At 42.7% G+C, this 27,370-nt stretch overlaps 1 protein-coding gene and 1 pseudogene across 1 annotated transcript in view; both read right to left on the bottom strand.

Moving 5' to 3' along the window:
* Positions 1 to 27,370, bottom strand: part of LOC100588639 (HLA class I histocompatibility antigen, A-11 alpha chain-like) — a 462,712-nt gene that overhangs the window by 13,902 nt on the left and 421,440 nt on the right.
* LOC100598831 lies at positions 11,148 to 12,512 on the bottom strand (annotated as a pseudogene).

The following is a 27,370-nucleotide window of genomic DNA, read 5'->3' as shown; positions in this document are numbered from 1 at the left end:
ATGTTTATATCTATGATTTATATCAAATGAGTTTTTGGATATGGTGTTCCTTCTATTTCTTGTCATTTTTTTTCAGCACCATTTGTTGAAAACACTATCCTTTCCCCTTAAAGCATTTTTCAGAGACATATATGTGTGGTTTTATTCATGTACTCTTTATTCTATTCCACTGATTCATGGCTATTCTTATGCCAATAACACAACCTTGATGCCTGGAGCTTTATAGTAAGTCTTGTAATCAGGTAGTGTGTATTTTCCAAGTTTCTTCTTTTGAAAAATTATTGTGGCTATTCAGAGTCCTTCAGATTTCCATATAAATTGACAAATCAGCTTGGTAATTTCTTTTTTAAAAAAACCTGCCAGGATTTATTTTTATTTTTATTTTTTTAACTTTTAGATTCAGCCCTGCCAGGATTTTGATTGGAATTGCATTTAATCTACAGGTCAATTGCGGGATACTTGGTACCTCAACACTACTGAATATTCCAATCTTTGAACATAGTATTTCTCCGCCCTTATTTATGTCTTCTTTATTTCTTTTTTTGGGGGTGGGGTTGTTTTATTTTTTAATTTTTTTTATTTCAATAGGTTTTTGGGAGAACAGGTGGTGTTTGGTTACGTGAATAAGTTCTTTAGTGTTGATATCTGAGAGTTTGGTGCACCCATCACTTGAGCAGCATACAATGTACCCAATGTGTAGTCTTTTATCTCTCACCTGCCTACCCCTCTTCCCCTGAGTCCTCAAAGTCCATTTTATCATTCTTGTGCCTTTGCATTCTCATAGCTTAGCTACCATTTATGAGTGAGGGCATACCATGTTCGGTTTTCCATTCCTGAGTTACTTCACTTAGAATAATGGTCTCCATTTCCATCCAGGTTGCTGCGAATGCCATTATTTCATTCCTTTTTATGGCTCAGTAGTATTCCATGGTAAACATATGCATCATTTTCTTTATCCTCTCGATGATTTATGGGCATTTGGGCTGGTTCCATATTTTTGCAATTGCAAATTGTGCTGTTATTAACATGTATATGCAGGTATCTTCTTTGTATAATGACTTCTTTTCCTCTGGGTAGATATCCAATGGTGGGATTGATGGATCAAACAGTAGATCTACTTTTAGTTATTTAAGGAATCTCCATACTGTTTTCTATAATTGTTGTACTAGTTTACATTCCCACCAGCAGTGTAAAAGTGTTCCCTTTTCGTCACATCCATGCCAACATCTATTTTTTTTTCGATATTTTGATTATGGTCATTCTTGCAGGAGTGAGGTGTTATTGCATTGTGGTTTTGATTTGCATTTCCCTGATCATTAGTGATGTTGGGCATTTTTTTCATATATTTGTTGGCTATTTGTATATTTCTTTTGAGAATTTTCTATTCATGACCTTAGTGCATTTTTTGATAGTATTGTTTGTTTTGTTCTTGCTGATTTGTTTGAATTCTTTGCAGATTCTGGATATTAATCTTTGTCAGATGTGTAGATTGTGAAGATTTTTCTCCCACTCTGTGGGTTGTCTATTTACTTTGCTGATTCTTTCTTTGCTGTGCGGAGGCTTTTAGTTTAATAAGTCCCATCTATTTATCTTTGTTTTTGTTGTATTTGCTTTTGGGTTCCTGGTCATGAAGTCTTTGCCTAAGGCAATGTTTAGAAGGTTTTTTTTTTATGTTGTCTTTTAAAATTTTTATGGTTTCATGCCTTAGATTTAAGTCTTTGATCCATCTTGAGTTGATTTTTGTATAGGGTGAGAGAAGATAATCCAGTTTCGTTCTTCTATATGTGGCCTGCCAATTAACCCAGGACCATTTGTTGAATACTGTGTCCTTTCCCCAGTTTATGTTTTTGTTTGCTTTGTTGAAGTTCGGTTGACTATCAGTACTTGGTTTTATTTCTGAGTTCTCTATTCTGTTCCATTGGTCTATAGGCCTATTTTTATACCACTACCATGCTGTTTTGGTGACTGCAGCCTTATAGTATAGTTTGAAGTTGGGTAATGTAATGCCTCCAGATTTGTTCTTTTTGGTTAGTCTTACTTTGGCTGTGCAGGGTCTTTTTTTGTTCCATATGAATTTTAGGATTTTTTTTTCTAGTTCTGTGAAGAATGATGGTGGTATTTTGATGAAAATCACATTGAATTTGTAGATTGCTTTTGGCATTATGGTCATTTTCACAATATTGATTCTACCCATCCATGAGCATGGGATGTGTAGCTAACAGAATACAACAGCATATCAAAACAATAATCTACCATGATCAAGTGGGTTTCCTACCAGAGATGCAAGGATGGTTTAACATATGAAAGTCAATAAATGTAATACACCATTACATTTATTGTAATGTAATACATCATTACAATAGCTCATGGGATCCATGAGCATGGGATGTCTGTGTCATTTGTGATTACTTTCAGCAGTGTTTTGTAGTTTTCCTTGTAGAGATCTTTCACCTCCTTGGTTAAGTATATTCCTAAGTACTCTATTTTTGTCACAGCTAAGTAAAAGGGGTTGAGTTCTTGATTTGATTCTCAGCTTGGTGGCTGTTGGTGTATAGCAGAGCTACTGATTTTTGTACACTAATTTTGTATCATGAAACTGCTGAATTTGTTCACCCATTCTAGGAGACTTTTGGATGACTCCTTAGGGTTTTCTAGGTATACAATCATGTCATCAGCAAACAACGACAGTTTGACTTCCTCATGACCAATTTAGATGTGCTTTATTTCTTTCTCTTGTCTGATTGCTCTGGTTAGGACATCCAGTAATATGTTGAATAGAAGTGGTGAAAATGGGAGTCCTTGACTTGTCCCAGTTCTCAGCAGGAATGGTTTCAACTTTTCTCCATTCAGTATAATGTTGGCTGTGGGTTTGTCATAGATGCCTTTTATTTCCTTGAGGTATGTCCCTTCTATGCTGATTTTGCTGAGGGTTTTTTTTTTTTTTTTTTTTGAGATGGAGTCTCGCTCTCTTGCCCAGGCTGGAGTGCAGTGGCGCAATCTCGGCTCACTGCAAGCTCCGCCTCCCAGGTTCACGCCATTCTCCTGCCTCAGCCTCTCCGAGTAGCTGGGACTACGCCCTGCTAATTTTTTGTATTTTTAGTAGAGACGGGGTTTCACCGTGATCTCGATCTCCTGACCTCATGATCCGCCCGCCTCGGCGTCCCAAAGTGCTGGGATTACAAGCGTGAGCTACCGCACCCAGCCTGTTTTGTTTTGTTTTTGAGACGTAGTCTCGCTGTGTCGCCCAGGCTGGATGCAGTGGCAGGATCTCGGCTCACCCGCCTCCCGGGTTCACACCATTCTCCTGCCTCAGCCTCCCACGTAGCTGGGACTAGAGGCACCCACCACCAAGCCTGGCTAGTTTTTTGTATTTTTTTTGTAGAGACAAGATTTCACCGCATTAGCCAGGACGTTCTTGATCTCCTGACCTCGTGATCCACCCCCCTCAGCCTTCCAAAGTGCTGGGATTACAGGCATTAGCCACCATGCCCAACCCTGCTGAGGGTTTTAATCATAAAGGGATGCTGGATTTTGTGAAATGATTTTTCTGCATCTATTGAGATGATCATGTGATTTTTGTTTTTAATTCTGTTTATGTGGTGTATTACATTTATTGACTTTCGTATGTTAAACCATCCTTGCATCTCTGGTAGAAAACCCACTTGATCATGGTGGATTATTGTTTTGATCCGCTGTTGGATTCTGTTAGCTAGTATTTTTTTTTTTTCCAGATGGAGTTTCGCTCTTGTTGCCCAGGCTGGAATGCAATGGCATGATCTTGGCTCACTGCAACCTCCGCCTCTTGGGCTCAAGCGATTCTCCTCCCTCAGCCTCCCGAGTAGCTGGGACTACAGGCATGCTAATTTTCTATTTTTAGTAGAGATGGGGTTTCTCCATGTTGGTCAGGCTGGTCTGGAACTCCTGGCCTCAAGTGATCGGCCCACCTCGGCCTCCCAAAGTGCTGAGATCACAGGTGTTAGCCACTGTGCCTGGCCACTAGTATGTTTTGAGGATTTTTGCATCTATGCTCATTAGGTATATTGGCCTGTATTTTTTGTTGTTGTTGTTATGTCCTTTCCTGGTTTTGGTATTAGGGTGATACTGGTTTCATAGAATGATTTAGAGAGGATTCTCTCTTTCTCTACCTTTTGTAATAGTGTCAATGGTATTGGTACCATTTTTTTGAATGTCTGTTAGAATTCCGCTGTGAATCCATCTGGTTCTGGGCTCTTTTTTTTTGTTGCTGGTACCTTTTTTTTTCTTTGAGGTGGAGTTTCACTCTTGTCACCCAGGCTGGAGTGCAATAGCACGATCTCTGCTCACTGCAACCTCCACTTCCTGGGTTCAAGTGATTCTCCTGCCTCAGCCTCCTGAGTAGCTGGGATTCCAGGCATGTACCACCAACCCTGGCAAATTTTTTTGTATTTTTAGAAGAGACAGGGTTTCTCCATGTTGGTCAGGCTGGTCTCAAACTCCCGACATCAGGTGATCTGCCCGCCTAGGCCTCCCAAAGTGCTGGGATTACAGGTGTGAGCCACTGTGCCCAGCCGGTAACTTTTTAAATTACCATTTCAATCTCACTGCTTGTTATTGGCCTGTTCAGGGTTTCCATTTCTTCCTGGTTTAATCTAGGAGGGTTGTATATTTTCAGGAATTTATCCATGTCCTCTAGGTTTTCTAGTTTATGTGCATAAAGGTGTTCATAGTAGCCTTGAATGATCTGTTGTATTTCTGTGGTATTGGTTGTAATATCTTCTGTTTTGTTTCTCACTGAGCTTATTTGGATCTTCTTCCTTCTTTTCTTGGTTAATCTTACTAATTGTCTATCAATTTGATTTATCTTTTCAAACAAGCAGCTTTTTGTTTCACTTATCTTTTGTAATTTTTTGTTTCAATTTCATTTAGTTTTGCTCCGATCTAGGTTATTTTTTTTTCTTCTGCTCGTTTGGGTTTGGTTTGTTCTTGTTTCTCTAGTTCCTGGAGGTGTGACCCTAGATTGTCTATTTGTGCTCTTTCAGACTTTTTGATGTAGGCATTTAATGCTATGAACTTTCCTCTTAGCACTGCTTTTTCTGTATCCCAGAGGTTTTGATAGGTTCGGTCACTGTTATCGTTCAGTTCAAGGAATTTTTTTTTTTTTTGAGACAGAGTCTTGCTCTGTCACCCAGGCTAGACTGCAGTGGCACCATCTCACCTCACTGCAATCTCCCCCTCCCGGGTTCAAGCAAAGCAATTCTCCTGTCTCAGCCTCCTGAGTAGCTGGGACTACAGGTACCCACCACCACGCCAAGCTAGTTTTTGTATTTTTACTATAGACAAGGTTTCACCATGTCAGTCAGGCTGCTCTCAAATCCCTGACCTCAGGTGATCCACCTGCCTCAGCCTCCCAAAGTGTAGGGATTAAAGGATTTAGCCATCACACAGGCCAGTTCAAAGAATTTTTGTATTTCCATCTTGAATGTATTGTTGACCCATTGATCATTCAGGAGCAGGTTACTTAATTTCCACATATGTGCATGGTTTTGAGGGCTCCTTTTAGTGTTGATTTCCAATTTTATTCCACTGTGGTCTGAGAGAGTACCTGACATAATTTCAATTTTCTCAAATTTTTTAAGACTTGTTTTGTGGCCTATCATATGATCTATCTTGGAGAATGTTCCATGTGCTAATGAATCGAATGTACATTCCGCAGTTGTTAGGTGGAGTGTTCTATAAATATCTGTTAAATCCATTTGTTCTAGGGTAGAGTTTAAGTCCATTGTTTCTTTGTTGACTTTCGATCTTGATGACCTGTCTAGTGCTGTCAGTAGAGTATTAACGTCCCCCACTATTATTGTGTTGCCGTCTATTTCATTTCTTAAGTCTAGTAGTAATTGTTTTATAAATTTGGGAGCTCCAGTATTAGGTGCACATATATTTAGGATTGTGATATTTTCCTGTCAGACTAGTCCTTTTGTCATTATATAATGTCCCTCTTTGTCTTTTTAAACTGTTGTTGCTTTAAAGTCTATTTTCTCTGATGTAAGAATAGCTACTCCTGTTTGCTTTTGGTGCCCATTTGCATGGAACATCTTCTTCCATCAGTTTATCTTAAGTTTATATGTGTCCTTATGTGTTAGGTGAGTCTCTTGAAGACAGCAGATACTTAGTTGGTGAATTCTTATCCATTTTGCAATTCTGTATCTTTCAAGTGGAGCAGTTAGGCCATTTACATTCAGTGTTAGTATTGAGATATGAGGTACTATTCTATTCATTATGCTAGTGTTGCCTAAATACCTTTTTTTTTTGTACTGTGATTGTTTTATAGGCCCTGTGAGATTTATGCTTTAAGGAGGTCACATTTTGGTGTATTTCAAGGTTTTGGTTCAAGATTTAGAACATCTTTTAGTAGTTCTTATAGTGCTGGCTTGTTAGTGGCAAATTCTCTCAGCATTTATTTGTATGAAAAATACTTTATCTTTCTGCTGGGCACAGTGGCTCATGCCTGTAATCCTAGCACTTTGGGAGGCTGAGGCAGGCGGATCATGAGGTCAGGAGATCGAGAGCATCCTGGCTAACATGGTGAAACCCCGTCTCTACTAAAAGTACAAAAAATTAGCTGGGCGTAGTGGTGGGCGCCTGTAGTCCCAGCTACTTGGGAGGCTGAGACAGGAGAATGGCATGAACCTAGGAGGTGGAGCTTGCAGTGAGCCGCGATTGTGCCACTGCACCCCAGCCTGGGTGACAGAGCAAAACTCCGTCTCAAAAAAAAAAAAAAAAAAAGCTTTATCTTTTCCTTCATCACTTTTACTGGATAGAAAATTCTGGGTTGATAATTATTTTGTTTAAGTGTCTAAAGATTGGACCCCAATCCCTTCTAGTTTGTAGGGTTTCTGCTGATAAATCTGCTGTTAATCTGATAGGTTTTCCTTTACAGGTTACTTGATGCTTTTGCCTGACAACTCTTAAGATTCTTTCCTTCATCTTGACCCTAGGTAACCTGATGACTATGTGTCTAGGTGATGATCTTTTCAAGATGAATTTCCCAGGTGTTCTTTGAGCTTCTTGTATTTGAATGTCCAGATGTGTAGCAAGGCCAGGGAAGTTTTCCTCAATTATTCCCTCAAATAAAATTTTCAAACTTTCAGATTTCTCTTCTTCCTCAGGAACACCAATTATTCTTAAGTTTTGTCATTTAACATAATTTCAAACTTCTTGGAGGCTTTGTTCATTTGATTCTTTTTTCTTTGTTTTTGTCAGAGTTAATCTGAAAGCCTTGTCTTGGAGCTCCGAAGTTCTTTCTTCTAGTTGTTTGATTCTATTGTTGAAACCTGCCAGTGTATTTTGCACTTCTCTAAGGGTGTCCTATATTTCCAGAAGTTGTGATTGTTTTTTATTTATGACATCTATTTCTCTGAAGATTTTTCATCTATATTCTGTATTATTAAAAACATTTTTTTTAGCTAGTTTTCACTTTTCTGTGGTGCTTCCTTAAGTAGCTTAATAATTGACCTTCTGAATTCTTTTTCTGGCAATTCAGAGATATCTTCTTGGTTTGGGTCCATTGCTGGTGAACTAGTGTGATCTTTTTGAGGTGTTAAAGAACTTTGCTTTGTCACATTACCAGAATTGTTTTTCTGGTTCCTTCTCATTTGGGTAGACGATGTCAGAGGAAAGATCTGGGACTGAAAGACTCCTGTTCAGATTCTTTCGTCCCATGGGGTGATCCGTTGATGTGGTGCTCTCCCCTTCCCCTCAGGATGGGGCTTCCTGAGAGTTGGGCTGCAATTATCGTTATTGTTCTTCTGAGTCTAAACCACCTGGCAAAGCTACTGGTCTCCAGGCTGATAATGGGGAGTGTCTGCAGAGTCCTGTGATGTGATCCATCATCAGGTCTCTTAGCCATGGATACCAGCACCTGCTCTGGTGGAGGTAGCAGGGAAGTGAAGTGGAGTCTCTGAGAATCCTTGGTTTTAGTTTTGTTTAATATGCAGATTTTCTCAAATGCTGGTCATGCTCAGACTCTCCTTGGGTGGGGATTGCTGTGGTCACTGTGTGGGATGGGAGGCTGGTTCTCAGGCCAATGGAGTTGTGGAGTGAGATTATGGCTGCCTCTGCTGCTTCATACAGGTCACCAGGGAAGTGGGTGAAAGCCTGCACTGACAGGCCTCACGCAGCTCCCATCTTGCTCCAGGCTATAAGCCTCCCTACTGAGAAAGCAAGCAGGGCTTTCAGGTCTCACCCTTCCCTGCCTGCCATGGCTTCTGTGCTCATATCTGCCTTTGTCGTTCACCCCTTCCACCCTTGATATTGCCCAGGAAAATTCACGCTTGGTCAAAATTATTACAAAGTTTTACTGGAAGCCTCCTTCGCCCTGTGGCCCTTCCCCAATTCCACTGTCTGCCCTCCCAGGGGACCGCTGTGAGATATAGTCAGAAATGACTTCCCTGGGCTTCCCTAGGCCCAGGAGTGCCTACAGGGCTCTTCCCACTGCTTCTTCTACTTTCATATTTCACTCTCTAAATTTGTTTCAGTTCTAGGTAAGGTTAAGTACTTCTCCCATGATTCAGATTTTCGGTTCCCCAGTGAGGATGTGTGTTTGGAGGCAGACTTTCCCTCTCTCACACTTTGGGAACTCACAGTTTTTCAGCTGTCTCACAGAGTTTGCAGCGACAAGTCACTTCTTTCAAAGGGTCTGTGAATTCTGTTGGTTTTCCTGATATGATCCTGTGGTGGTTCTTGAATCAAAAGTTCATGATGTGAGTCACCACATGCTGTTCTGTCTGTCCCAGGAAGAGCTGCAGTTAGTCCTGCCTCTTATCTTCCATTTTTCTCCAGATCTGTTTGTTTACTTTTTACTATTAGTGAAAATCTAGCAGAGCAAACATCATTGAAGTAACATGGTAAGCAGAAGAATGGGCCCCCAAATGTCCATATCCTAAGCCTTGGAGCCTGTGAAAATGTTCCCTAATATGGCAAACAGGACTTTGCCACTCACTCTGCAGGGCCAGACCTACAAGTCCTTGTGGTCTCAATTGCAGTCAGTGAAAATATCTTCAGAATATCTAAAAACTGAATATCAGAACAGGGCTAATTCAAATCAAAATTGTGTGCTGTTCTAAATATATATTTTTAGCTTCCTTTTTTTAAAAGTATCTTTTCATTTCAGATGATATTGAAGACTAACTTACATTTTTAATGTGCTTTATGGTCAGTGACTGGAAAGTTGAAACTGAAATGAGTTAGTTTAAAATTTTCATGTTTTACTCAACTCTATTCGAATTTCAGTCACTTACTAGTTTATGTAACCAAATTATTCATGAGGTAAATTGCAGCTTAAAAAATCAATCACAAAGATAACCATTTCAAGAGTACACAAAATCACCATGTCCACTTCATATTCAGAGTTTACAACTCTAAGTATACAACTTTAATTATTATTATTGTTATCATTATCATTATCATTATTTGAGACAGGGTCTCACTCTATCACCCAGGCTGGAGTACAGCGGCTGTGGCATGGTCATGGCTCACTGCAGCCTTGACCTCTTGGGCTTAGGTGATCCTCTCACCTCAGCCTCCTGAGTAGCTGGGACTGCAGGCATGTGCCACCAAGCCTGGCTAATTTTCTTGTATTTTGGTAGACAAGGGGTTCTGTCAGGTATTCAGGCTGGTCTGGAACTGCTGGGCTCAAGAGATCTGCCCACCTCAGCCTCTCAAAGTGCTGGGATTATAAGCGTGAACCACCGCTACCAGCCACCTGTAAGTATTAACTGCCACTAGGCTGGGCGCGGTGGCTCTCGCCTGTTATCCCAGCACTTTGGGAGGCTGAGGCGGGCGGATCATGAGGTCAGGGGATCGAGACCATCCTGGCTAACATGGTGAAACCCCATCTCTACTAAAAATACAAAAAATTAGCCAGGTGTGGTGGCGGGCACATGTAGTCCCAGGTACTCAGGAGGCTGAGACAGGAGAATGGCGTGAACCTGGGAGGTCGAGCTTGCAGTGAGCCGAGATAGCACCACTGCACTCCAGCCTGGGCGATAGAGCGAGACTCCATCTCAAAAAACAAACAAACAAACAAACAAACATAAAAAAGCCCAGAGTATTAACACTTGCTTATGATGCAATTTAAAAGCAAATACTTTTTGTACTTTTAAATCAAATTGTGCTGGGAAATATAAGGCAAAAAAACTGGGAAAATTTCTTTTTGTTAACAGAAGATGATACAATAAGGAATCCAGATGAAATATAAGACCAGTGTTTACAATTTCTCATAAAAAGTGTAATTTTCAACTGTAGCCTCATAGCTAGCTAACAGCTTTTAAAAACATGTACAGCCAGCCAACAGTTCTCTAAAGCATGTATATGCTGCACTAAAAGATCCCTGCTAAACATCAACTGTACTTAAATGGGTTTTACTGAAGTACGACTTTCATGATACTTTTAAAAGCCAGTCGTTTAAAAAGTGAATATGATAGGGCTACAATAATAACATTACTATCTTTTTCCCTTGGTAAATATGCCTTTATTTGAAACAAACCTACAGGTGCTTCTTAATACCACAGAATCAGGAATACTTGCAGTTATTAGCGTTTCCTAATGATTAAAACAATGTTCAAATAATTACAAACTTACTTCATCAAAATACTTAAAAGTATTTTGATTTTCTGAGGAGTGTTTGAAAGCTCTGTTTATAAATAGTGATTGTTACATTTATTATGTATTTGGTGCTGAAGATAAACACTTTTTACATAAAACATAGTTTTAATATACTGGTCTACTAATGAGGCTAGTTATTAGATATACTGTATTTTAACACTGAAGAATAAAGCTTTATCTTCATATTTATTTTATTTATAGGACTCTTATCAATGAAGAACTTTGTATCCAACAATAATAAACTGTCATATTGCAAGTTGCATTTTGTAGGAGAAGCAAAAAAGACTGGCTGTGACAAAATAAAGAAGATATTTGCATTATACTTGCTTCCTACAAACAGTCCATTCTGAATGGTAGAATTAAATGCAAACCAAATGCTTTTAAATGTTTGTGTGCCTAGATGGCAACTACAATCTCCACACACTTAAAAGAACAATAACACAGAACACAGTATCCTTAATGATTGTAGCACATTTAACACCTTCAGCCATCACTGGGTTTTCAGATCATATTGGCAACGGGAATTTCACATCCGCATGTGCTTGCTTCACTTCACTATTTCAGAGAGCCTTACAACCACTCTAGCAGCTTCCACCAAATCATCACAAGCAAATATTTTAAGTCCACTGTCTGCTTTTAGTGCCTTAACATCATCAACTCATGTACCTTGTAACTGTACCACAACAGGTATTTTAATTTCCAAACCTTTTACTGCCATGACTATACCCTTTGCTATAATATCACAGTGAATGATTCCTCCACAAATGTTGACCAGAATAGCCAGTACCTTTTTATCTGAAGTGATAGGCTTAAATGCTTCTGTTACTTGATGGACTGTAGCACCACCACCAACATCAAGGAAGTTGGCTGGAGTCTCTCCATGAAGTTTTATTATATCCATTGTGGCCATAGCCAAACCAGCACCATTTACTAGGCAGCCTATACTTCCATCAAGGCCAGTGTAGTTGAGATCTGCCTTAGCAGTATCTTTGTTCCTTTCATTTTCCTGGGTCCAGTCCTATAGATCAAAGATTTTCTTTTGGCGATAGACTGAATTAGAGTCAAAATTGATCTTTGCATCAATACACAGTAGAGCTCCATCTGAATCTTCCACCGTTGGATTTATTTCTACCACGGTCTCATCGTATTTCAGAAAAAGGCTGTAAAGCTTGATCATGTTTTCTGCTGCTGAAGCCACAATATTAGATGGAAATCCCATCTTCTGTGCAAGCTTATCCCTTTTTGATGCTTTCTACAATATCAATATGTACTTTAATTATTGCTTCAGGAGTCTCAGAAGCAACATCTTCAATGTTGACCCCACTATGTGAACTTCCTATTTATACAAGACCTTGAAATGACCTTTCCATTGTTATTGCAAAGTAGCACTCTCTCGTGGGATATTTTCACTCACAGACCAATACCTGATTGCATATTTTGCCCTTTTCTCCCATTTGCTTGGTAAACAACTATTTCCTAATCATTTGTGAAGAAACAGCTTTTGCTTCTTCTGGAGAGAAAACCATCTTCACTCCTCCTTTGAGGCCACTTTCAAATGTTCCTTTGCCTTCACCACCAGCTAAAACCTGTGCCTTCATCACAACATCTTTTGAATCTAATTTTTTGGCAATTGCATAAGCTTCATCTGGTCACTTTGCCACATATCCTTTGGGAACAGAGACACCACTTTCTTGCAATAATTCCATACTCATGTATTCATGTAGTGAGAGATTCCTTTGCTGTTGCTGCTGTACTTGGAGTCCATGGTTAATAAAGAATCCAGAACTTCCCAGAACCTGAGCAGCGGCCCGCAGTGTGGTCTGAAGGGTGGCGGCCACCAACAGCTGGCCGAAGAACATGGAGGCCACCATTTCTGAGTCTAACATTACTATTAATAAAAGTTACAGAAGAGATTATTGCTGTACTTTTCCTCATAAACACCATCAAATTTTGTAGCAGTTACAAAAAGTACAACCATGTTACTTTTTCTCTTACCAAATTTAATTGTCTCCCATGTCTGTAAAGTTTTTATTCAGCAGAAGATAATTCTTACACTCTTTTCTGTAAGAATTCAAAGTATTTAAATGTGTAACTTCATACTATATTACCATGTTTTTCCCTTCTTGTTTCCACAAAATATATATGTATATATATATGTCTTTTTTAAAAAATGAAACCAGATGTCCACATTTTAAAGAAACCCTGCATGGGTTTGGACAATGAGAAGAAAAAATTTTAAAAACACTACAAAATTTTCAGAGCTAAAAAAGATTTTCATATGGCATGAAGTGATCTCCTGCTAGTCCAGAGTTCAAAAACACTCTAATGAAGTTCATTTATATATATTTTGTTTGCTTTTCATGGAATACTACATTTATTGAGGTGAAATCACCTTTTTTTAAGTTCTTTAAGTCAACAAGTGTACACAAGTGTTTTTCAATACAGTTATTAAAAACAGGAGACCAACTTGAATGTGCCAGATGGATTCCATTCAGTTGGGTTTCTAGAGTCATCAGGAAGAACATTAGAGAAAAGATATCCTTGGTTGGTTTCTATAGCTTGACAGACCAAAAAACAAACAAACAAAATCTACTACAACAAACAGCAAAATTTTTGTCCATAAGGAAATGGCTCATTCCTTTTTTGTCTTTTCTGACTTGACATCTGCTAAGGGAACACACTTAGGAACATATTTAGATGAAAAAGATTCTGCCATCCTGAACTCACTGAGTTCTAATGGCTTGCCTGTAGCCCCTTTGACTGGTCTGCAGCAATTCCTGTTGGTGTAGATGCTTCATAGGGCAACATTTCCTTAAGAATATACCTTTCTACTGTTCTTTATTCTTTCTCTTTTCCCCCAGTGGTCTCTTTGGAGTTTGGGGTATGTTTGAAAATTTACTGAGTTGCAGAATAGGAGCTGCATGCTTGAAATTTCCAGTCACCCTACTGACAACTAAGGTTTTGTGTCCTGAAACCATTAGAGTTTCAACTGTGAGAGCACTCTCTGAAATTACTGCACCATCTATTTGAAAATGTTCTGGTTTCCACCCTCTTCCTTGGCCTTCTCCTCCGGTCTCTGGTAGACTCCCTACTCCAGGCCTGCAGAGCTCCGCCTTCTGAAGCTCCACTTGTGCGTTCAGTCTCAGTTATTCCAGCGTGAGAATAGCTCTGACTATCTCAAGTCTTCTTTGCTTCAGTGTTACTGGAGTCTCTGCTCTGCCCTTTAGTTGTTCTGTCTTCTCAAGCTTGATCTTTACTTTAGTCTTCTTCATTGTCACATTATCTATTAGAACCTTTATTTCTTTTTTTTTTCCTTCTCTATATCTTTCTTTTTTTATTTATTATTATTATTTTTTATTATTATACTTTAGGTTTTAGGGTACATGTGCACAATGTGCAGGTTTGTTACATATGTATCCATGTGCCATGTTGATTTCCTGCACCCATTAACTCGTCATTTAGCATTAGGTATATCTCCTAATGCTGTCTCTCCCCCCTCCCTAGAACCTTTATTTCAATTCTGCCTTCCATTTTCTGCTGAAGATTAAATTGTTAATCCGCCGAGATGGGCGGATCCCTTGAGCTCAGGAGTTGGAGACCAGCCTGGACAACACGGGGAAAGCCCGTCCCTAACAAAAATACAAAAAAAACAAAAAACAAAACAAAAAACGTAGCCAGGCGAGGTGGCGCATGCCTGTGGTTCCAGCCACTCGGGAGGCTGAGGCACCAGAATCTCTTGAACCCGGGAGGCGGAGGCCGCAGTGAGCCGAGTTCGCGCCACTGCATTCCAGCCTGGGCGACAGATCGTCCTGGTTCCTTCGGTTTCAAGGTTTTTTTCTCACATCGCTTCCTGGTTGTTCTCCAGTAGGACTAGGTTTCTCTCCACACCTCGCAAGCGGGTCCACGAGATCTTCATTAGTGAGCGCGGTTACCTCGAGATCAGCTTTATCTTTCGGTCTGGGTTGAACCGTTTTCTTCGTGGCTTTCCTGCTGCGGGTGGCCCGGCTCTGGAGCCAGGACCAGGGTGAGCTCGAGTTACCCGCAGCTGGGGGAAGCGGGGCGCTCGCTCTCGGCGCCGCGGCGGGTAGAGGTAGGGCCGAGTGTTGCAGGCGGAGCTGTGTGTCCTGGTCTCTGCGCTGCTCCGGGCCGGGAGCCTTACTTTAATGGCGACCAACTCACTCTTCAACTTGTCTTTCGTCAGGACCCAGGATCTTCCAGGAACGTTGGCATATCCAGGAACTGCGAGTCCCGCTCCCGGCAGCCTTCACAGCCGCCGGTCCCGCCCGAGCTCGCCCGGGCCTCGCGGCTCCCGCCCCGGAAGAGCGCCGCGGAGCAGGGCAAAAACTCGCGGACACAAAGCCAAGCCAGACCTGACACAAAAGCCCCGGGGCTGAACCATGCAGACACCCGCGGCCAAGCTGGAAGCCCGCACCAACCCCAGCCCACACACTACAGGCCACTTATTTTATTTTATTCTTTTTAAAATGTGGGTTTCTGGTCTGTGCAGTTTACCTCGGTGTGACTCAGGAAGGACACTGGAAGTCCACTGATCTGGCCAGGACAGAATCACGTGTGTGTTTAGGAAAAGTGGCCTTGTGTTCTCCAACTCTAGGGGCTCACGGGATGCCCTTAGAACAGACTGGCCACAGCAATTCCCAGTTAAGGCAGAAGGTTGACGTGAGATCAGTGTTTTAGGATTAAGTTCTCGCGAAGGGCAGAAAACTGGGAAGCCCATACTTTTCCACGTTAATCAATTGGTTCCATAAACATCATTCCATTTATGTTTTTGTGTTTTTTATTAATAATTCCTTTGAGCTTCACTGGGAGAGATGAGTATGACTGTGGAGCTCAGTTTTATAAAGCATGGGGTGGCTAAGAAAGGGAAGTAACTGGCCCCAGAATCCCACAGTCACCCAGTGACCTTCAGCCCAAGAATCTGATGGCCACTGCTGCACTCCAAGGGAAAGGAGGCCATCCGGAGAGAAGAGAATTACAATAATAAGAGTGCAGAGAGTGTTCCTAACACAGTCCTGAGATTCATAGAGAAGCACAGGAGGAAGCAATCGTCCAAGTATCCAGAGTCCTGTGAGGTAGGGATTTCAGTCCTCAAAGCTACCCTCTCCCATCTCCCAAGTCTTCTGTGGACGTGCGTGGCTGTGGTTCCCTTCCCATTCCCTTTGGGCCGTGTGCTCTAGGTTTCCATGTAAGGGCCAGTACTCCTTGCCTCTCATCTCCCTCTCCATTTTGCCACAAATGCAAGGGACCCCATACTTGCCTTTGCCCCACCCCTTGCCTCTCCTGGGGACATTCTTCGTGCTCAGTAGTGGGCCTTGTGAGGACAAGCATGACAGCCTGAGTGGGAGCTAACCCAAGGGCTCAAGGAGTTCCAGGAACCCCATCTGCACTCACTCACCTCCCCGCCAAGCGCCCCTGCATTCTTCCTGCACTGCGCTCCAGGTGTTGACAGCTCCTGGGCAGGGTAGCCGGTTCCAGGCAGCCCAGGCTGAATGGAGCTTGGGAGCTGAGGTCCTCTGCTGGGGATTCACTGCTCCAAGAGGACAGGATTCTGACTTTATGGGGGAAGGGCTGGATAGGAACTAGGAGACCAGTTATAGGCCTGTTGCCATCACTCCTGGGACCAGTTAATTGATCTGTGTTCAGTACAGGATAGCAAAAATGGACTTGACCTTTTCTCTGTGTAACTTTTTTTCAGAAACCATCACGTCTAGCCTTCCTTCCCTGGGCACAGAGGAGACCCGCCTCAGGGGAAGTTCGTCTGTGGAATTAAAAAGTGTCTTGGGCTCAGCTCTCCCCAGGGGCCTTCAGAAGTCACCAAGGATAGAGCTGCAGACCTCTGGTGGTCAGATAGGGACTAAAACCGATCACACCTACAAGTCAATTACAAATCAATCTTTCTTCCTGTTGCGGCTCTGCCCCTCACTTAGTCACCTGTCTTAGATGGAAGCTTCGGTCCCCTCCTGGGCCCCAACCCTGCTGGTCCCCAGGTTCCCGGTTTTTCAGGTCTAATCTCAATTGACCCCCTCCCCCACACACCATTTTTGACCACCCAGTCCACAGAACGCCCGGGGCTTCCTAATGGGCCAGGTCCTCCTTAGAGGGCAGGAAGGTGGTGAGGGAGCGTGGACGCCGAGCGCCTGCTGGGCAAACCCGAATCTGGGGCCTGACCTAGCCGGTAGCCGGTGACGGTGCCCCGGGACCGGTGCTGGCTTGGCGACTCCTCTCTGGTCCTATGCTCTCGGCCCCAACCCCGCGCTCACAGCCACCTCTTGAAGCCACCAGTGCTGCGCCCTCTCTGCCACTCAGGGGAAGAGCGGACCCGACGGAAGCAGCGGACTCTGGGCGCTGTCAAGGTCACTGTTGTGAAAAGCCGGGAGACCAGATGTGGACACAGGGAGGCCTGGACCCGAGGAACGGCTGGCCAGAGGCCTCGTGTCTGCCCCTCTTCACAGCTTCCTCCTCCCAGGGAAGCTCCCCGCGTATCCTCAAAGCAGAGAGTGGTTTCCAAACGGACCCCCACAGCGTCCGATTGGGCCATCCCGGCCCAGAATGGAGGGTGGGGGCTCATGGGGTCGCCAGGCACCAAGGGCCCCCACTGAGCGGACCCGGTCTCTCCTCCATGCTCGCCTGGGCCTCGAGGGCGGCGAGCAGCTCGGCTTTGAAGAAGGCTCCGGCCGGCGCTTCCCAACTCGGGCAGCCTTCCTGGCCCACCCGGGAGTTGAGTTTCAAGGCTTTCCGGAGAGGCCAGCCCAGATTCGGAGCGGAGAGTTTCTCAGGCCACAAACCTCGGAGAGAAGGGCCCTGGTTCCCTGAGCCCTGGGCCACCGCTGGGCGGGGCAGGAAGCCTCCCGGGCGCTTCCTCGCGGGGGCGACTATGAGCCGCTGAAACCAGTGGCCGCTCCACACTATTTAAGTTGAGGTTCCTCTGCGATGGCTGCGGTTTGCGGTTTCAGCTTAGTGTACCACTTAGGGCTGATATTATTACTGAGTGTACTGCGTGCACTTAGGGCTCTAAGTTTACCAAGTTTACCACTTAGTGTACCTAGTGTACTTAATATAACACTTAGTGTATTTCATGTTTCAGCCTTGCGTAGAAAGGCTTCCTTCTTTTCTGGAGGAGTCAGTGGTTAGATTTCCATAGTTAGAGCGTACTTGGTCTTTAGAAGACGACTTTGCTGTCCATTGCCAACCCCATCCGAGATCGCAGCCCTTTCCCCTTAGTCCCAGCTCATCAGCAAAGAGCTCGGTGGCTCTCTCCAGAGGAGACTGAACGAGGTTGTGAAAGCGGCTGGATCAAAAGTGTTGCCATGTCGGATGGAGCGGTGTCCACGATGAACCTGAGCATGGTACCAGCATCTGGGGGTGTGGAATTGGGAGGGAAAGCTGGGGCCCCACAGTGTGAGGAAGGAGGTGCATGGTCAAACAGACTGGGCAGAGTCCTCGGTATTTAGGAATCTCGAAATACTAAATACTAAATCTCTAAATACTAAATACAGAGCTGGGATGGAATCTCTGTGCTGGAGGCTAGTGGTGCAAATTCTTTTTCCGCATGAGGTTCAGTCAGGTTAGGCGTCGGTTTCTCATCTGCAGGCACAGGTGACTGACTGCCTTCAGCATGGGCCCATCTGTCCATCTCTCCTCCTGACCCAGGTCTCATTACAGGAGAGGGAACTGGGTGCTAGAGGGTGGGGAATCCAGGACATCAGAGGTGTCGCACCTGGATAAAGGGTTTTGAAAACACAAGTCCCAGGGCTGATTATTGATTTTACCACATGCAGCCTGTTTTTATTTATGAAGTTTCTTTTCTTTTCCCTTAACTTCCAATGATACACTATAATGTACATCAACGTCCTTAAAACGCATGTAGTCCTCTTCACCTAGTAACTATACTGATCCTCAAGTATCCATTCTCTAGTCAAGGGTTATACCTCTTTCTCCTACCCCACGCCAGTGCTGGGTCTGGTGTACCCCTCCCGCAGTATCACCTCCCCCTAAATAAGCACCTTTCCCTGTAATTTCTTCCTTTTCCTCTATGCCTTCCCATCATGTTTGCACTCACTGTGAAGTAAGGAAACGCTTCCCAATTCTGTTATTCCTTCCTACCCTTAGGAGATTTCTCCCTCTGCGCTGAGGATCTCACTGTGCACCTCCAGCCCTGGGTCGTGGTGGGCTCTGGTGGCCACTGGAGTCTTTGGAGCTGCCTCCCTCTGGCTCTGCTGGGTGAGTGCTCTTCTATCCTCTCTTTCTCCACTGATAAAAACAAATCCGAGAACATGTTCAGAACAACACTTCCAGAAAGGATGGTGTTGAGGGAGATAAGGAGTAGGGGAAGGAACTCCACTCCCTTGGATGTATTTGGAGACAGTCTGTTACATTAATCTCTGGACAGGAGCCAAGACAGAGTCTAGAGTAAGCCAGACTGCTCAGATCAAATGTCCGAAGGCCTCCTCTTCTCCCTCCTCACATTTCAGTAGACGCAGTGCCAAGGCCTTGTCCTGGGGGCAGGTGGCCTCAGCCACAGTAAGTCCCTGAGATCCTGGACCACTGCGTGGAACCCTGTTCTCTGCATGAGGCAGGCTCCAGGTGCTACCTGCTTCCCTTTCATTTCCCCTGTTCCAAAACATGGTCTCCCCTCTACTCTCTCTCAATCCTTCCTAGCCACCAGCTTCCTGGCAAACAACCACATGGAAGCCTTTTAGTTCATATTTTTATGTCTCTTGATAATATATATTTATGCCACTTCAAATGTTTCCATTTTAGATATTATGTATTGACTTTTCAAAATCCCTTCAGTCCATAATACCTTCCCCAGCACACACATTTTCATCCTCCTCGTGTAGGCAGGTGGAGATTTTGAGTGCATTGAGAGCCAGAATTAAAATTACTGACTTATGTGAATGCTACTCAGACCTGAGCCACATGTTAAACTCTCTTAGTTTTTCTTTCTATACATGTGGAAGTTTTCAAGATCTGATAATTGCCTGGTATTTTCATTTTCTTACTTTCCATGAACCTTAGTAAATGAATTCACCAACTGTCCCTTAGTTGAGTAAATGTCTTCTCAATACATTTAAACTCATGGTGGCTGTTGTCAAGGTCATCTTCTTGGAGATGGCTTCCCCTCTGCTGTCCACCCACCCAGGTGACCTTCTTCCTTTCTGGTCCTGTTGCCCTTTCACCTTTTTATGGGTTGATGCCTGATTTCATACATCCCATGTCTTGGTATTTTTTTTTTGTTCTTTTTGTTCGTTGATGTTGTTGTTATTGTTATTTTTTGTATATTCCTTCCTCCTGTTTTTGGTATGTTCCCTCCTTCAGTTTTGTTATCCTTCAACTTTGCTATCAGGAGAAAATTTTTCATGCCTTGCAATGTCTGAATTTCACCCTATTTTACAGGGTTGGATTCGGGCGTCGAGGTCACCCCCAGCAGGAACAACTGGGGCCACTGGAGGATCCCCAAGGACACAGGTTGCCCTTTTCATGCAGGAAGAATCTGAATCGTTTCCATCCAGTTTCCCTGGCATGCAGCAGAATACAACACAAGGGGCTGCGGTCTTCTCTGACTCTTAGGGCCCTTGGAAGATCCTGTTCTGCCCAAATCAGGGTGATTTGGGCAAGCATCCTCAGGGCTCTGGACCTTAGTTTCTTTCCCTGGTTGATTGATCATATAGGTGTCCTGACTCACACAGTTGAAAATCAGATGTGGTGAAAGTGCATTGAGACCAGAAAAAATGTTATTGTCCTCAAATGCATGCCCAGAGAGCACTGAATAAATTTTTAAAACACCTGACCTCAGCTGGCATTTCTGTTCCTTTCTAAACTATGGGACTGATCAAAAGAGAGAGGTGAGGTGGGGTGAGTGTGGGTCCTGCCGAGGAGAATGAAGGAGGGAGGCGGGGAAAGGCTGTGGGAAGAAGTGGAAAGAGGGGTACAAAGGATGCAGGATGGTGTCACTTCAGGGAAGGCCCTGGGATTCCTAGTAAGTACGGAGGAGAGGTGGCACCTGGGATTACCTTTGGAAGCCCACATGTAGCTGATCCCACAGCTTGCTTCTCCTCCTGCCTGGACGTCTACACCAATGTGACTAGACACACAGTAGAATGGAACTGGCACCTGATTCTCATACTGGTACCATCTTCTGCCCTCGAGTGTTTTTTTCATTCCTTTCCTCCCTGTTTCCCCACCCCAACCACGAAACCCATTGTTCCATTCTTCCAATATAACTCTATATCACGGCACCACTGAGTTCAATGCAATGTGTCACAATTGCTGTGTTCTCCCTCTCCCAAGTGCATGATTCTCCACACTGCAGGGCTGCTGCTGGAGGATGGGTCCGGGGCGGCATTGGCAATTCGGGACAATATCCTACCCTTTTCAGTGTTTCTTTTAGTTATATGAAGTTAAAAACCAGGTTTTGTGAGTGCTCACATAACTTTTGTTTCTAGTGAAGGTGATTTTGTCTTTTTTAAAATGTAGATAGTTGTTAGATTGGTATCTTTGTTGCAGGGGGACGGTTGGTGAAGTACTCTATCTAGCCATCTTGCTCCACCCCTCTCCCTAAAAAATTTTTAAATTTCTTTCCTAATGTCTTCATTGACACACCAGGCATTCAGGAGCATATTGTTTAATTTCTATGTGTTTGTATAGTTTCCAAAATTCCTCTTGTAATTAATTTCCAGTTTTATTCCATTGTTGTCAGAGAAGATGCTTGATACTATTTCAATTTTTTGAATGTTCTAAGACTTGTTTTGTGACCAAACATTTGGCCTGTCTTTGAGAATGATCCATGTGCTGAGAAGAAATATGTGTATTCTGCAGCTCTTGGATGAAATACGCTGTAAATATCTATTAGGTCCATTTAATGTATAGTGCAGATTAAATCCAATGTTTCTTTGTTGATTTTCTGTCTAAACAATCTGTCCTATGCTGAAAGGGGGGCTGCTGAAGTCTCCAGCTGTGATTGAACTGAGATCTATCTCTCTCTTTAGCTCTAATAATAATTGCTTTATACAGCTGGGTGCTCCAGTGTTGGGGTATGTATATTTATAGTTGTTATAGCGTCTTACCGAGTTGACCCCTTTATCATTATATAGTGACCTTCTTTGTCTCTTCTTATCTTTTTTGTCTTAAAATCTATTTTGTCTGATATAGGTATAACTACTCTTGCTCTTTTTTGGTTTCCATTGGCATGGCAGATCTTCTTCCATCCCTTTATTTTCAGTCTACGTGTGTCTTTATAGGTGAGTGTGTTTCTTGTAGGCAACAGATCCTTGGGTCCTTTGGTTTTTTTATTCATTCCACCACTCCATATCTTTTGATTGGAGAGTTTAGACCATTTACATTCAGTGTTATTATTGATAAAGAAGGAAATTTTCTTATTTGTTTTCTGGTTGTTTTGCTTGTTTTCTCTTCCTTCTTTCCTTCCTTTATGTCTTCCTTTTAGTGAAGGTGGTTCTCTGGTGATATGATTTAATTACCTGTTGTTTGTTTTTGCATATCTGCTGTATTTTTTATGATTTGAGATCACCAGGCTGCTTGCAGATATCTTATAACCATTATTTTAATCTGAGAAAAACTTAACACTGATTGTATAAACAAAAACTGAAAGGTAAGTAATAATAATTTCACACTTTAACTCCATCCTCTTTCTTTTTAACTTTTTGTTGTTTCTATTTATATCTTCTTATACTGTCTATGTCTATTTTTTTAGATGAGGATCTCATTCTGTCACCCAGCCTGGAGTGCAGTGTCACAATCTCAGCTCACTGCAACCTCTGCCTCCCGAGCACAAGCAATCCTTTCACCTCAGCCTCCTAAGTAGCTGGTACCACAGGCATGTGCCACCATAACCAGCTAATTTTTTCTATTTTTTAAATAGAGACTGGGTTTTGCCATGTTGCCCAGGCTGGTCTGAAACTCCTGAGTTCAAATGATCTGTTCACCTCAGCCTCTCAAAGTCCTGGGATTATAGGCATGAGCCGCTGCGCCTGGCCTTGTACTGTCTATGTGTTGAAAAGTCTTGTAGTTATTATTTTTTATTGGTTCACATTTTAGCCTTTCTACTTAAGACATGAGTAGTTTACACAACACAAATACAGCATTATAATATTCTGTATTTTTCTGTGGCACTTGGTTCGTGGCTGAAGAAATTACAAAGTGCCAATCTGGGTCTAAATGTAATCCATTTTCTGAAGTTAAGTGTCCCAAATATTTCTTCTGAGTTTTCACTAGCTGCAATTTTTTGTTAGAGACTTCATGATCTTTAGCGGTCAGTTGCTTTAACAGATGTACACCATTTTTTTCATAGGCTATCTGTGAAGCAGAGCAAAGAAGGCAGCCATGTATATATTGTAGTAAGGTGGAACCTTAAGGAGAAACTATCTCCTCCAAGTGTTCCCTTAATATTTGAAAAACACAGGAAGGGTTTTCAGTAAAAGCAAGAGGCATTACTGTCCAGGTGAATTGTTGATCTTCCAAGGTAAAGGCAAAAAGATACTGGCTGGCCTGATCTACCGGATTACTGAAGAATGCACTTCATAGATCAATGACAGTGAAAAGCCTCCTATCAATAGGTTGTGAGTTTAATGAGATATAGGGATTTGGAACCACTGATGTCTTGGAATCACTGTATAGTTTATTGCTCAGAAGTCCTGAACAAACCTTTAATCACAGTTGTTTGGTTTTTAATAGGTAAAATTAGGGTGTTAGAAGGACGAGTATGTGGAATAACGAGGCCTTGTTTTTTATGTCCTTCTGTAATAGGTTTAATGACTTATAACACCATCTGGTTTAAGTGGATATTGTTTGATATTAGGCAGGGGTTTTGATGGATCAAGCTGGATTTTTATAGGAGGTATACTATAAATTTTGCCAATATCAACAGTTTTACCTATACAGAGACAGGTATCAGATTCAGCAGTGAAAGGGTGTGATATAGTTTGTATATTTGTCCCCACCCCAATTTCATGTTGAATTGTAATCCCCAATGTTGGAAGTGGGTGTTGGTGGGAGGTGATTGGATCATGGGGGCACACTTCTCAGGAATGGTTTAGCACCGTCCCCTTGGTGCCGTCTTTGAAATAGTGAGATCTGGTTGTTTAAAAGTGTGTGGCATCCTTCCCCTCCTACTCTCTCTCTCGTTCCTACTTTCGCTATGTGACATGCCTACTCCCCTAGTGCCTTCTGCAATGATCGTAAGCTTCCTGCGACCTCATCAGAAGGTGATCAGATTCCCAGCACCATGCTTCCCATAAAGCCTGCATAACTGTGAGCCAATTAAATTCATTTTTCTTTATAAATTACCCAGTCTCATGTATTTCTTTATAGCAATGCAAGAACAGCCTAATACAAGGTAGCATTATTTTTGTTTTGTCAGTGGGAATGACATAACAAGTGAGGACATTTGGAGAGTCAGGGATTCCTGAGGTCAGGAATTCAAGACCAGCCTGGCCAACATGGTGAAACCCCACCTCTACTAAAAATACAAAAAATTAGCTGGGCATGGTGGTGGGCACCTGTAATTCCAGCTACTCGGGAGGCTGAGGCAGGATAATCTTTTGAACCCAGGAGGTGGAGGTTTCAGTGAGTCAAGACTGCACCACTGCACTCCAGCTTGGTGACAGAGTGAGACTCCGTTTCAAAAAGAAAAAATTAAAAAAAAATTTTTTAAAGCAATTTTCTTAGTAGGGTCCTCAAGGGGACAGGCAGGTGATTTGTCAAATGGACAAGATCAGAAATGCACATAGTTTCCCATTTCATGCTGGCTCTTTTACCAAGTTTGGAATGTTTTGAAGAAAAGCTATTCACAAACTTAGAATTAAAGTCTACTCAGGTAGATTTAACATTCATAGGTAATGCAGAAATTTCTTTTCTTTCTTTCTTTCTTTCTTCTTCTTTCTTTCTTTTTCTTTTTTTTTTTTTTTTTTTTGAGATGGAATCTCACTCTGTCGCCAGGCTGAAGTACAGTGGCTGGATCTTGGCTCACTGCAAACTCTGCCTCCTGGGTTCAAGCAATTCTCTGCCTCAGCCTCCCGAGTAGCTGGAATTAAAGGCACCCACCATCACGCCTGGCTAATTTTTGTATTTTTAGTAGAGATGGGGTTTTACCATCTTGGCCAGGCTGGTCTTGAACTCCTGACTTCATGATCCACCCGCCTTGGCCTCCCAAAGTTGCTGGGATTACAGGCATGAGCCACTGAGCCCGGCCCAGAATTTTCTTTAACACAACCTGGATCCAAGTGTAATGATTGTAAACTAGCTCATTAGGTTGTTGGGTGTAGGTTTGGATGTTATTCCATCTAAGACTTTAGAAAAAGCCTCAAGTATTGCCTCATGGGTTTTGTTTTTTTTTCTATGCTTCTGGCTTTATCATAGCCTTTGAAGATGTTTTTGCCTAAACAGTGCCCCCAGCCCCCTAGTGTCACACCAATGAACACTGACCATCCAGTATTGGGCCTGCCCTTTACCAACAGGTATGTGAACCAATTGGTATGTGTTAGAAAAACCTGGCTGAGAAGCCTGAAGTGCTGTGTTGAATTAATCAGCAAACAGGTAAGGGCCCTCAGTGACCCTTGGGAATTATTTGTCAGTGGCTCAAAGTCCAGCCTTGCTCAAAAAAAGAAAGACATTTTGGTTTTAGGAAATCATCAGTAAGTTTAATTTTAAGGGGATAAGTTTTAACAGTCCAGGTTCAGGGGTAGTGGAAGATGAGTAATTGGAGGGAAAGGTAATTCAGCCAAAGGTGGATAGAGAAGAACAGATGAAAGAGAACAGGAAATCTTCTCTGGAGAGGAAAGAATCTGGGGCCCTAAAGCCTTGTTGTTCTTCCTTAACTGTTTGCTGGTCTCAGTTAATTTTGTGATAGAATCTTAGAGAGAGGCAATTTTTGAATCCCGAATGCACTTCGAAGCTTCAAGTACAAAGTAAAGTAAGCCTCCCATTCACATTGTTTAATTTTAGAACCGTGGTCTTCTAGTTTTGTGTGGGTTTTTTTTTTTTTTTTTTTTTTTTTGAGACAGAGTCTTGCTCTGTCGCGCTCAGACTGGAGGGCAGTGGTGCAATCTTGGCTCACTGCAAGCTCTGCCTCCCAGGTTGACGCCATTCTCCTGCCTTTGCCTCCCGGAGTAGCTGGGCCTACAGGCACCTGCCACCATGCCCAGCTAATTTTTTGTATTTTTAGTAGAGACAAGGTTTCACCGTGCTAGCCAGGGTGGTCTCAATCTCCTGACCTCGTGATCTGCCTGGCTCGGCCTCCCAAAGTGCTGGGATTACTGGCTTGAGCCACTGTGCCCGGCCTAGTTTTGTTTTAAGAAAGACAAGTTTGGGGAACTCAAAAGACCCCAAGGACGGTCATTAAAAATCCAAATTAACTTTGCTATACTTTATCCATTGATTTTAAAAAGTACACAAGAGATGACCTTTATTTTTTTCTTTTCTTATTTATTTTAATTTTTTTTTTTTTTGACATGAAGTTTCCCTCTTTTCTCCCAGGCTGCAGTGCAATGGCATGATCTTGGCTCGCTGCAACCTCTGCCTCCCAGTTCAAGCTGTTCTCCTGCCTCAGCCTCACGAGTAGCTGGGATTACAGGTGTGCGCAACCACACCTGGCTGAATTTGTATATTTATTAGAGATGGGGTTTCTCCATCTTGGTCAGGCTGGCCTCCAACTCCCAAACTCAGGCGATCCGCCTGCCTAGGCCTCCCAAAGTGCTGGGATTACAGGCATAAGGCACCACGACGGGCCTTAATTTTTTAAAATAGAGATGAATTCTTGCTGTGTTGCCCAGGATGGTTTCAAACTCATGAGCTTAAGCAATCTTTCCACCTCGGCCTCCCAAGTTTCTGGGATTACAGGCAAGAGCCACGGACCATAATTTTTGAACATATAGCTGACAGGAGTTCCAGAAGAGGGCCTATATAGGATGCTTTGGAATTTTGGCATCCTGTTCTGCCTCTTTTTAATTTCTCGACAGCAAAAGAAAAATCCTATAATCCCTGTGAGGAAATGGTAGGGGTTGCAGCGATTTGTTTTTTAATAGTGTGCCTAGCATAGGATATTTGTTTTTACTTGGTGGGCAGGCAGCCTGTGATCTAATTGTCTATCTTGTCACCATTTTCTCCAGAATTTTCTTGAGACTGGCACGCAGCCTAATGGCAATCTTGTTTATTCATGTACCAGTTTATCTTGATGACAAAAAATTTCTCTTTGGGGAGACTGAAGTCTCACATAGAATGGTGACAACAGCCCAAACAGCTTTTAAAGAGTCGACTCATCCACACCATTTTATAAAGTAAATTTTGCTCTCAAAAGATGTTCAGAAACAGAGGAAAAATCAAGCAACAAACTCAGTATAAGTCTCTTCCAAAGGTAATCTTTCTTCAGGATCACTTCTGACACCTGATTATTCAACCGAAAAAAATGACATTAGAGAAATGTCCAAATATGTTGAGTTTATCTGGGAATGAGAATGAGGATTGTAACCTGGGGTGCACTGGTGGATTGCCATTCTGGAAATATTAGCTTAGCCAGATGTAGTGGGTTGAATGGTGGTCCCCACAAAGATATGTTTCTGTCCTAGTCCCCAGAAGCTGTGAATGTCAAGTTGTTTGGAAAAAGGGTCTTTGCAGATGTAATTAAGCTAAGGATATTGAAATGAGGAGATCCTCCTGGATGACCCAGGTGGGCTCTAGATCCAATGACGAGTGTCTTCCT

Source organism: Nomascus leucogenys, chromosome 22a, assembly GCF_006542625.1.
Source record: "Nomascus leucogenys isolate Asia chromosome 22a, Asia_NLE_v1, whole genome shotgun sequence".
NCBI lineage: Eukaryota > Metazoa > Chordata > Mammalia > Primates > Hylobatidae > Nomascus > Nomascus leucogenys.
The sequence above is the reverse complement of the archived record's forward strand: the minus strand, read 5'-3'. Positions and strand labels throughout refer to the sequence as shown.